Here is a 12,486-nt window from a genome sequence, read left to right as displayed (position 1 = left end):
ATAACCATAAATGCATGCAAAGAGAACAGTGCGGTGAATATGGTGTTATTATTATTATAAAAAGCATTCCACAATAGTGTGTTCTAAAAACGATGCAGGTATTGGGTGACATGTGCATTTACTGAATAAACATTGTTACCAGCCACGATAGCGAAGCTGGTATTGTTTGTGTGTGTGTGTGTGTGTGTGTGTGTGTGTGTGTGTGTGTGTGTGTGTGTGTGTGTTACCACGAAAACTTCGCAACTGCTCAAAATATCATCACAAAACTTTACAGATTTCTACTAGGGAAAAAAAGCGACCGGGATTTCGAAATTGATGAAATTAGGTCAAGATATATCTGTCTGTTACCACGATAACTTCGGAACCGCTCAGGATACCGTCACTAAATTATGCTGCTGTGTAGTAGGTATGAAAATCTCCTCCGACGATTGTTTTCAGTTTGTTTTTCTGTCTGTGTGTCTGTTAACACGATTACTTCGCAACCGATCAATTCATCATCACGAAATTTTACTGGTATGTGATAGGGATGAAAATCTCCTACGAGTTCAAAACTGGTGAAAGTAGGTCAAGGTCAAGGTCATATTCAGAGTCGCACAAGATATGTATCGGCTGGCGGCTGGTGTGATTCTATCCTTGTTGGGGCCTCTAGTTCCTACTAATATTGGTACTATTCCTTCTCTATATTCTTCATGCATTTTACAATAACTATTTTTCATGCTTGTTTATATTGAGGGAGACGCCCAGTTCTCTCAGGTGAAGACAGCCCTGTTGAAGTAAGGTAGAAGTGCTAAAACTATTTTATTAGCGCTCTCCCAATGCAAACCTTGTCGAGAAAAAATAAGGTGAAAATATATCGTGACTTAGCTAACGCCCTGACAATGAATGAAGAACTTTGTATTTATGTTCAGCTAATGCCAGAATACTTCATTCAACCGAACGAAATCTATTTACTGCAGTAAAACGTTTAATAATGTTACAGCCATAGCCAGGGAAACACTCTCTCTCTCTCTCTCTCTCTCTCTAATATAGGGTACGGACAGTGCAGATAAGAGAATCATTTATATTTGGTCTTTGACGAAAGGAAAAAGGAAGCTGATATTGGCAATTGACAGGTACTAGGAGGCGACGTTAGGTGCAGAGAGAGAGAGAAAGAGAGAGAGAGAGAGAGAGAGAGAGTACACATAATCAGACGTACAGGTTAGAGGAAAGACGAGTACTTGGTGTGTCCGGTATTGCGAGATTATTATTAGTTTATTCCATTCATTTGTAGTAGGTGGGGGCGCTCACCATCCACTCATTCGATGTTGTTCTGCCTTGGGCGTCTGCACTTTCCTTTCTTCCATCCTTCCTCTTCTGTCTTTTCCTTCATCCTTTACTTTTTCTTCTGCCTACAGGTGACTTTACAGTTCCTCTTCTTTCTTTCTTTCCCTTAACCCTAAAACCAAATTATGGCGCCTGGTGGTTTAGTGAGTAACTAAGGCGCTCCAATCGGACTGAGCCTGTGTAGGTTTATATCCAAGGGATGGTTGGGTTTATTGCATACGTAATGCCACTCAGGGATGGGTGAGGCTGGTCACTCTCATCTTAAATGTCAAGACCAACTTCCCTAGCCCCGGGTTCCTACGCTTCTCTATGAGGCGACATATGATTGGATGATGGATGGATGGATGATTATTTTATTCATCTATACATTTATTTAATATTCTTATTTTTGCATACATACAGAGTATATATGAGAGAGCTAAGGCTGGAAGCGTGTGGATAGTGAACTGAGTGATTTCTGTTGTAATGTTCGATCAAATCAGGGATGTGTCATGTCTCCATGGTTGTTCGGTCTGTATATGGATGGGGTTATAAAAGAGATACAAAGTAGGGCAGTGGACGTTGGAGCGACCCTAACGAGTGAGGACAGTGTTTGGAAGCTCCCTGTACTGTTGTTTGCAGATGATACTTTGTTGTTAAGTGAAGACGAAGACGAACTGCAAGGCTTGGTGGATGAGTTTGGGAGAGTGTATAAGAAACGGAATCTAAAGGCGAATGTAGGGAAGAGTTAAGTTATGGTCTTCGAGAGAAGTGAAGTCACTGAATGTACTTTGAGGCTGGATGAGGAGGAAATGGAAAATGTGAGTGTGTTTAAGTACTAATGTAGTGTGATGAGTAAGGATGGAAGTTTAGAGGGTGAAGTGCTTGAAAGGGTACAACAAGGAAGAAAGGTTGCTGGTTCTTTGAAAGCAGTGATAAAGAACAGGGAAATGAGCATGGAAGTAAAAATGTCGCTGCATGACAGTATTGTGATTTCAGTTCTAACAAATGGTAGTGAAGCTTGGACCTTGTTGGAGGGATACAAGTCAAGAGTTAGAGCAGTGGAAATGAGTTATCTGAGAGGAGCATGTGGAGTTACGTGGAGAAAAAGACTGACAAATGAGGAAGTGAAGGAGCGTTATAGAGTGGATGTGGATGTGATAGAAAGCTTTAGGAGAAATACACTAAGGTGGTTTGGCCATGTGGAGAGGATGGAGAACGAGAGACTGACGAGGAGAGTGAATGTGACTGAGGTGGACGGGGGGAGAGGGAGGGGGAGGCCAATGATGAGATGGAGGGATGGAATGGATAGGTATATGAGTGAGGGGTGTGTGAGCTGGGAGCAGGGCAGTGAATTGGCCTTGGGAAGGGTGATGTGGAAGTGATTTGTTTGTGGCCACCCCTTACAGGACTGAGGCGTCTGGCAATAGATAGACGGGTAGACAGACCTTCCTTTCCAATACTGTTTGCAACAGCAGTCATTCAGCCATCATATCACTTAAAAATAATTATTTGATTTCATAATTCCTTTAATCACTTCCGCCATTCAGCCGCCCTCAATAACCATGCTAATTGTCGCTCTCACGGAATACGCTCCACACCTCTCTGTCTGTCTGCCTGTCTGTCTGTCTATCTGTCTGTCTGTCTGTCTGTCTGTCTGTTCTCTGTGTGTCTGTCTGTCTGTCTGTTTCTCTGTCTGTCTGTCTGTCTGCCTGTCTGTCTGTCTGTCTCTGTCTCTCTCTCTCTCTCTCTCTCTCTCTCTCTCTCTCTATGTTTTTACACACACACACACACACACACACACACACACACACACACACACACACACACACACACACACACACACACGCATATATGTAGCGAGAGATAGATAGATAGATAGATAGAGAGAGAGAGAGAGAGAGAGAGAGAGAGAGAGAGAGAGAGAGAGAGAGAGAGAGAGAGAGAGAGAGAGAGAGAGAGAGAGAAAGAGAGTAGACTATAACACCAGTCGAGTAGGCTGGTACTCGTAAGGTGGATGGAAAGCTGATGACAGGGAGAGCTGGAGCTCCCGTTTCATCAGCCCCTGGGACTAGCCTCTGACCATCCCCCTTTGCTGAACTTTTTCAGTGCTTCATTAACACAGAGAATAGGCAATCATGCCCTCCAGTACAAACTCCTTTAACTGTCAGCATCAAACTACATGCACATTGCACACTAATCTTCCTATTCAGAAAAAAAAGGCATCTTATCACAAAGCCTCGGAGCCCCCTGAGGGGGCAGGGGGCCATCAAAGCCCCCACCATCTGACCCTCTCCAAGCGACGACCAAGCGAGATGCCTGGAACCACTGTGCGACTCACTTCTTCATTTCTGCAACATTCACGGCCTTTCTTCTAACTTGCTCCTTTGAACGCCACCTCTCCTCTTCTTAACCTCACCTTCTCTTCCTCACAGAGACTCAGCTGAGGCGACTGATTGCAGACCCTTCTCCGTAACATCCTACTTTCTCTCTGTTGCATCTTTATCTATTTTCTATCGCTACTTCAGTGGTCACTGCTCCTCTGAATTGTCTGCTTGCATCCCTCCACCTTTACGACGGGTGCGTACCACCCGTCAAGCAACAAACTCTCATCCCTTTTCTGTCCAGTACTCTAGTGCAAGAGTTAACCGTTACTCCCAGTCCTTCATTAATGCAACAGGTTAACTCTGGAACTGCCTCCCTCTGTCTGTATTTCCTACTTCCTATGATCTCCAGTCTTTCAAAGGCAGTGTGTCCAGGCATCTCGAAATGAACGGATCTTGAATTTGGCTTTCTTTTGTATTGTTTGTTTGTTTGTTTTGAAGGAACGGTTGGCAGGCCCCTGGCCTTTGGTTCCTTCTTTCTTGCATAAAAAAAAAAAATACATCTCAAAGCCAAAGGTAGCTGTTGTGTACATGTACACAACATTTCTTTTTCTCGTGCACCTGAACTTGAATCCTCTGAATTCTCTACCGTCTGGCTTCAGCTTGCCTCTCATTCTCTTTCTAAACATATCTGTGTTGCATACTTATCCCCTAATTCTAATGCCTATGAAAAATTCTTGGACTATCTTGCTTCTAATATGGGCCACATCCTATCATTTTCTCCCTTCTCCGAAATCTCCATATTAGGAGATTTCAGTGGTTAGAAACACCTTTGTCTCTCCAATCGTTTCCTTGATCCTCCTGGTTAATCAGCCTACATATTTTCCATCATTAATGACCTACAGCAGAATGTACAGCCCCAGCCCGAATCCCTGAACGCCATGGAGAGAGTTCCAACATACTTGACCTCTTCCTTAAAACTAATCCTTATTCTTATGCTATTAATTTTTTCTCGCCATTGGGCTTCTCCGATCACAACCTATTCAGTTTAACCTGTCCTATCGCTCCAGCAAGGCCTGTGGACCCTCCCATGAAGCGGCGACTGTGGCACTTTGGAGCTGCTGACTGGGAGGCCCTCAGGCAGCACTTCTTTGATTTGCCCTGGAACGATTATTGGTTCCATGCCCGAGAGCCATCTAACTGTGCCTTGTGCATTTTGGAGGCTATTCTCTTAGGTAAGAAAGGCATACATTACTTTCTCATATCCTGTGAATAATGAAAAAAAAAAAAAAAAAAAGTTTAATTACACCTTTTCTAATGCTGTCCACAACAAGGTGAAGGTCTGTGTTACTGAAGCCAACCCACTCCTGAATCTCAACTCTTTTATTTTTCTGCCCGGTACTGTGATACCGGGTAAGTTCTTCGCTCTGCTAAAAATTATTTCGTTCATACTAAATGCACTGAGCTCTCCAACTCAAATTCTTCCTACACCTGCCACCTTGCCAAGAGCCTTTCTAACAACTTTATCTCATTATTCTTCCCTCGTCATTTCCACTCTGATGGTCCTGTTGCTGTTTCTTCTAATGATGAAGCAGAAACCTTTGCTCAGACTTTCTCCTCCAATTTCACCTTAGGCGATTCCGGAGCTATTCCTCCATCACTACCCCTCTCTGACTTCTTCATGGCTGATATTAAATTTTTCTCAGCTGATGTATTGTTTGTCATTTGCCTCAATACTAACAAGGCATATGGGCCTGATGGAGTCCCTCCTGTTGTCCTCAAGAACTGTGCTTCTGTGCTTACACCCTGCCTAGGTAAACTCTTTCACTTTTGTCTATCAACTTATACCTTTCCTTCTTACTGGAAGTTTGCTCTCATTCAACCTTTCCCAAAGAAGGGTGGCCATTCCCATCCCTCTAACTATCGTGCAATTCCTTTACTATCCTGTATTTCAAAAGTTTTTGAGTCTATTCGCAAAAATAATAATAATAATAATAATAATAATAATAATAATAACAACAATAATAATAAAGCCCCTTTCCTATCACAACCATCTTTCTGATCATCAGTTAGGGATCCACCAGGGATGCTCCACAGGAGATCTTTGCACCTAACTTTCAGCCTCCTGGTCATCCTCCATTCTGGACTTTGTCGAAAGATTTGCTATTGTATTTGACATCTCAAAGGATTTCGATTGAGTCTGACAAAAATCTATAGTTTCTAAACTGTCCTCCCTACGGTTTCTGTTCTTTTGTCTGTGCCTTCATCTCTAGTTTCCTTTCTGGTCGTTCTATAGCTGCTGTTGCAGACGGTCGCCGTTCTTCTAGCGCTATTAACAGTCCTGTTCCTCAAGGTCCTCTCCTATCACCCACTGTCTTCCTTTTATTCATCAATGACCTTCTAAGCTGTACATCTAGTCCTATCCACTCATACACTGCTGACTCCATGCTTCACCTTTCCATTTGTTTCCAGCAGCATCCATGTCAACAGTTACGTCAAATCACAAGGGTTGAGGCCATGGCACACCTAATGTCTAACTTGGCTCATATCTCTCATTGGGGTAAACGTAATCTTTTTGTTTAATGCTTCAAAAACTCAGTTCTTACATCTTTCAACTCAACAAAATCTTCCGCAGGAGTATCCTATAATTTTTAATAATATCCAGCTCAGTCCTGCATCACTTATAACATACTTGGGGTTTCATTCTCTTGGGATTTATTTTGGAAAATTCATATTACCTCTCTGGTAAAAACTGCTTTCAAGAGATTAGATGTGCTAAGCCGACTGACTTCTTTCCCCCTACACAGTTGATGACTTCGATCACAGGTTTTATTTGTCCCTGTGCAGAGTACAACTTTCATATGTGGGGAGGCTCCCCACATACAGCTCATCTCAACGACGTGGAGTCAAAGGCCAGTTGTCTAATTAACTCTCCTCTTACTGGTTCCCTTCATCCTCTGATTCTTCATCACACTGTTGCATCTTTATCTATTTTCTATCGCTGCCTCAATGGTCACTGCTCCTCTGAACGGTCTGCTTGCATCCCTCCACCTCTGTGGCGGGAGAGTATACCCGTCTAGCAACAAACTCTCCTTCATTCTCTGTCCAATTATGTATTGCAAGAGTTAACCGTTGCTCCCAATCCTCCATGTATGCAACAGGTCAATTCTGGAACTGTCTCCCTCTGTCTGTATTTCCTGCTGTCTATGACCTGTCAAGCGCAATGTGTTCAGGCACCCCAAAATGAACTGATTTTTAATATGACTTTCTTTTGTCTTGTTTTTGTTTTTTGTTGGAGGGAACAATTTGCAGGCTCCTGGCCTTTGGTTCCTTCTTCTTTGAATAGAATATATGGCACACACACACACACATAGATAGGTAGATAGGTTGATTGATAGATAGATATACTGTACATATATATATATATATATATATATATATATATATATATATATATATATATATATATATATATATATATATATATATATATATATATATATATACAAGCCCGACTCTAGACATAGGCTTCACCGCCTGCTCTGAAGGCCCAGTAGCCCTCCTACATACCATACACCTCTACATGTCACCACTTCGGCGCTCACACCCACCGTCCATATTGAATACATGCTAGGACTGTCTCGTACAGGACTAGTGTACTGGTATTAGCGGGGGTATTTTTTCGACATGTCGGCGGTTCTTCTGGTAGATCAGTAAAGTTTGATTTTATGAAATTCAAATCCCCTGCCGCTGCGGGGATTTGAACCTGGGTCCAGTAGGACTGCAGGACACCTCTCTACCGATTGAGCCATCGCCTCCCCATATATATATATATATATATATATATATATATATATATATATATATATATATATATATATATATATATATATATATATATATGTGTGTGTGTGTGTGTGTGTGTGTGTGTGTGTGTGTGTATGGTATGCAGTTAACTCACTCACATATTGTACATGTGATTCATAGATATATTGATATCCACAAATAAAAAAGAAAAACGAAATATCCCTCACACTTCTGTGTATTTACATGTTCAGGGCAGAACAAAGTGAGGATCTGAGTTCACAACCTGGTGTGTTTATACAAAAAGCCATCATCTGGAAAGTTTCCTGGGGCCTCAACAACGGCTGCTCTCATGTCAGTATATTTAAGAGATGAATAATCTTACTACTTCCTAAAAATACAAAAACGCTTGATATGGTACCTCAGAAGACTGTACAGTTTCATATGTAGAAACTAACCCATAAAATACTAAAGTCCTTGTAATAATTAAACACAAAGAAAGAGTATTAATGTGCAACTGACGAAGATTGATCAAGTCTTCATCACCATCACCCACCAACCACAATACCACCACCACCACACCATCACCATCACCACCACCAATATCACCATATCAGGGGACACCGCCACATCACCACCACCACCTATTACCCCCCAGTGACACGCATTACCGTATTATATCCCTGTCTATCACCCTTAGCTCCCATTACCACCACCACCACCACCACCACAGCACCACCACCACCTATTACCCCCCAGTGACACGCATTACCGTATTATATCCCTGTACCACCACCATCAACACCAATTCCTGCCAATAACACGCATGTACGTTATTATAACCATGTTCGTCCCCCACTACTCACAGCACCACTACCACCACCACACTACCCCCACCTCACCACCACACTACCCCCACCACCTATTCCACCGTATAACACACACATACCTTATTACAACCCTGTCCATCACGCTCTACCCTCATCCACCACCACCTTCAGCTCTCTTACCACTCGTCACTGTTTTTTCGTTTCTTATCAGTACACCTCTTGCTGCTCGACTATAATTAGTTTGTTTTTACCTGAAAAAAGGACCACTCCCTAAATTTAAATAAAAAGTCACGATTAGACGAAGTTCAATGACTCATAGTTACGAGGTATGGAAAAGCCTCCTTGGTTACTAGTCAAACCAACCCTGTACTGTAAGTACGCTTCGCAATCGACTGAACTGAAAAGAAAATAAGAACATAAGAACAGATGATAACTGCAGTAGGCTTGTTGGTCCATGCTAGGCAGCTCCTAGAAGAATAACTGAACTACTAGAATGAGATAAGGATAGCAAGGAAGAAGGCTCTCCCCCCTCCCTCCAAACACTCCAGCCGAAGCCGGCAGGAAAACGTCAAAAGGAACACTACGCTGTATAGAACTAGTGTGGATATTTTATAGGAAAGTGTGAAAGGAGGGTAATAAATCTTTGTCAGGTTAAAACAAATGTGTTATTAATATCATCACTTATTTAATACACTCAGGCTCCATTGACTCACTATAAGCTTAATAAAATCGTCGGGCGATTGATGGAAAAAAATTGTAGAGTTGTGCCGACCATAAAAGTGTTAATGTTACCAATCTCAATACTGCCACCATCACTATGACAGCAAAGCAGTTTACTTTACCAATATTGCCAAACCAACGCAGACACGAAAAGTGGAACAAGGCTGAAACGTGAGGGAGAATCAGAGAGAGAGAGAGAGAGAGAGAAAGAGAGAGAGAGAGAGAGTGTGTGTGTGTGTGTGTGTGTGTGTGTGTGTGTGTGTGTGTGTAAGACATATTTGAGAAAGTGAGATAAAGTGCGTGGGGAACAAGACTGAAAAGTGAGAGAGAGAGAGAGAGAGAGAGAGAGAGAGAGAGAGAGAGAGAGAGAGAAAGAGGGGGGGGGAAGGGGGAGTAAGAAAAGAAAGATGCTTGTTAGGGTATAAATGGCAGATGCTCATATGTTTATATTAGACAGTCGACAGACACACAGAGAAATAAGGACACACTACCACAAACCAATTACTTAGCACTCACACCCACGATAATGGAAATATTCTTAGCTACTACCACAACCTTTAACCACAACTACCACGGGGAGCCTACACGTGGTGACTCTGTGCACCCTGGGTGGAACAGCTGGGGCGTCCACCTGAGAGTCAAATCTCCTATTTCACTACACCTCGCCGTGGGAAGGACCTTCGGTCGACCCAGGCAAAGTAGCTGTTTAACTAATTGGGGCACCGGATCCTTACACGTAACATGTAGTGAACGTTACCTGCAGGACAACACTATTGAAGCATTTTTTTTTTTTTTTATGCAAAGGATGAGGAACCAAAGGCCAGAAGCCCGCAAATTGCTCCCTCAAAACAAAAACAAAAGATAACTGAGCTAAATTCAAGATCCGTACATTTCGAGATGCCTGGACACACTTCGTTTGAAGGACTGGAGATCATAGGCAGTAAGAAATACTGACAGAAGAAGACAGTTCCAGAGTTGACCTGTTGCTTATATGAAAGACTTGGAGTGATGGTTAACTCTTGCATTAGAGAGTTGGACAGAAAAGGGATGAGAGTTTGTTGCTAGACGGGTGTTGCGCGCCGGTCGTAGTGGTGGAGGGATGCAAGTAGACAGTTCAGAGAAGCAGAAATAGCTACCGGTGATCGATGGGGCAGCTCAACCACACAGACCGAGGTTGAAAAATCAGTAACAACAAGAGCATCAACAAAAAGAACAAAGCCAACAAATACGGCAACTCCTACCACATCTACAACACCACCATTGCCACACCTGCTGCAAACTTTATAACCACCACGTTTCTCACCGTCACATCCACAACAATTGCACACCACTTCTGTTAAGATCCTTAAGGCTAATGCATTGGCAGTGTTCCATTACCTTCGACTTTAAAAATGGAGTAGAAATCTGATTACCTGGAATCCAGTTGCTCAGAACTAGATAATCCAAAAACCTATAAGGGTCCGTGTAGTGCCAGGAATATAAGATGGATTACTGTTCCACTGCGTCTACTTCACACATAGGACATGTCCGTCAATTCCCTCTCTGACGCATCATCTGTTCCACTGTGTCTGCAACACAAATGTAAGTCGGGTCCGTCAGTTTCCTCCTTGACGCATCATTCTCTTCAACTTCGCCTACTTCACACCTAGGTCATGTCAGTCACTTTCTTTCCTGACACGTCATACAAAGAGTGTTATATATATAGGCAGAGAATCCAAGCCTCGCTCATCTAAGAAAGATTACTAAGAAGAGGTAAGTGTGAAGTACCAGAGGCGAAATATTAGGCCAACTATTGTCCATTGACTGAAAGCCCATTTGTTTAATAGGTTTATGCTGTGATTTCCTCAGGCACTATCTATTTCTTTTCTTTTCTTTTTTTTGTCATGGTAAAATAATTCGAAATCATGTTCCTCAAAAACAGGTGGTCTTAAAAAAAAAAAAAAAAACTTTTAACTTTAGTGCACTTCCATTTCTCTTGCTAGTTATGATTTATATAAATTTTTCATTTTTTTTTTTTTTTTTTTTTTTTTTTTGTCGCCAGTGCAGACAGGTTCAAAAGTTCGACTGTTATCTCACCTCTTTTGCTTCTGACTCTCCCTTGCCGCCTTGTACCTCAAAGCGCAGAGGGACATACTACGTTACTCACTGATAATTTATTTTAGGTAAGAATGCGATTGATAAACCACAAATACCACTATCACAACTAACAAACCTCTTCTGATCCCTTTACAACCACAACTACCACAGCTACGACCATTACCACAACTACCACAGCTACAACCATTACCACAACTACCACAGCTACGACCATTACCACAACTACCACAGCTTCCATTCCCACAACTACCACAGCTACGACCATTACCACAACTACCACAGCTACGACCATTACCACAACTACCACAGCTACGACCATTACCACAACTACCACAGCTACGACCATTACCACAACTACAACAGCTACGACCATTACCACAACTACAACAGCTACGACCATTACCACAACTACCACAGCTACGACCATTACCACAACTACCACAGCTACGACCATTACCACAACTACCACAGCTACGACCATTATCACAACTACCACAGCTGCGACCATTACCACCACTACCACAGCTACGACCATTACCACAACTACCACAGCTACGACCATTACCACAGCTACCTCAGCTACGACCATTACCACAACTACCACAGCTACGACCATTACCACAGCTACCTCAGCTACGACCATTACCACAACTACCACAGCTACGACCATTACCACAGCTACCTCAGCTACGACCATTACCACAACTACGGTACCACAGCCACGACGATTACCACAACTACCACAGCTACGACCATTACCATAGCTACTACAACAGCCAAATTCCCTGCTGCCTCTCACAACTCCAACTACTCAGAGTAAATAAAACGAATACCGGTAATGTTATGACCTCTCTCTCTCTCTCTCTCTCTCTCTCTCTCTCTCTCTCTCTCTCTCTCTCTCTCTCTCTCTCATTAATGTACCGCAATGAACCCATCAGGATTATTTTTATTTTTTTTCTTCTGGTCCTGACGAGAGAGAGAGAGAGAGAGAGAGAGAGAGAGAGCTTTACTTTGACAACCGTATATTATTGCCAGTGATATTCTGATAAATTGTCACCTACTGTACATACCCCCACACATTACCTGGATTATTCTGTCTATCTTTCTACCTAAGGAATCTGTCAATTCCTTATCTACCTGTCCCTGTTCTACTCATCTTATCTCTGTCTATCCATCTTCCTACCTACAAATCTGTAAATTATTCTTCCATCTGTCTATCTATCTATCTATCTATCTGTCTATATATCAACTTTTCTATCTATGTCTGTCTATCTGCATATCTATCCATTTATCTACCTATTTATCTATCTATCTGTCGATCTGTCTATCTTCCTATCTACTTATCCACAGCTACATTATTCATTTATCTCTATCTTTCATTCTATCTATGTGTCCCACCCCAAACCGTT

The sequence above is a fragment of the Coenobita brevimanus genome, chromosome 78 (assembly GCF_032717465.1).
Source record: "Coenobita brevimanus isolate Jiangsu-jjx chromosome 78, ASM3271746v2, whole genome shotgun sequence".
Classification (NCBI taxonomy): domain Eukaryota; kingdom Metazoa; phylum Arthropoda; class Malacostraca; order Decapoda; family Coenobitidae; genus Coenobita; species Coenobita brevimanus.
The sequence above is the reverse complement of the archived record's forward strand: the minus strand, read 5'-3'. Positions refer to the sequence as shown.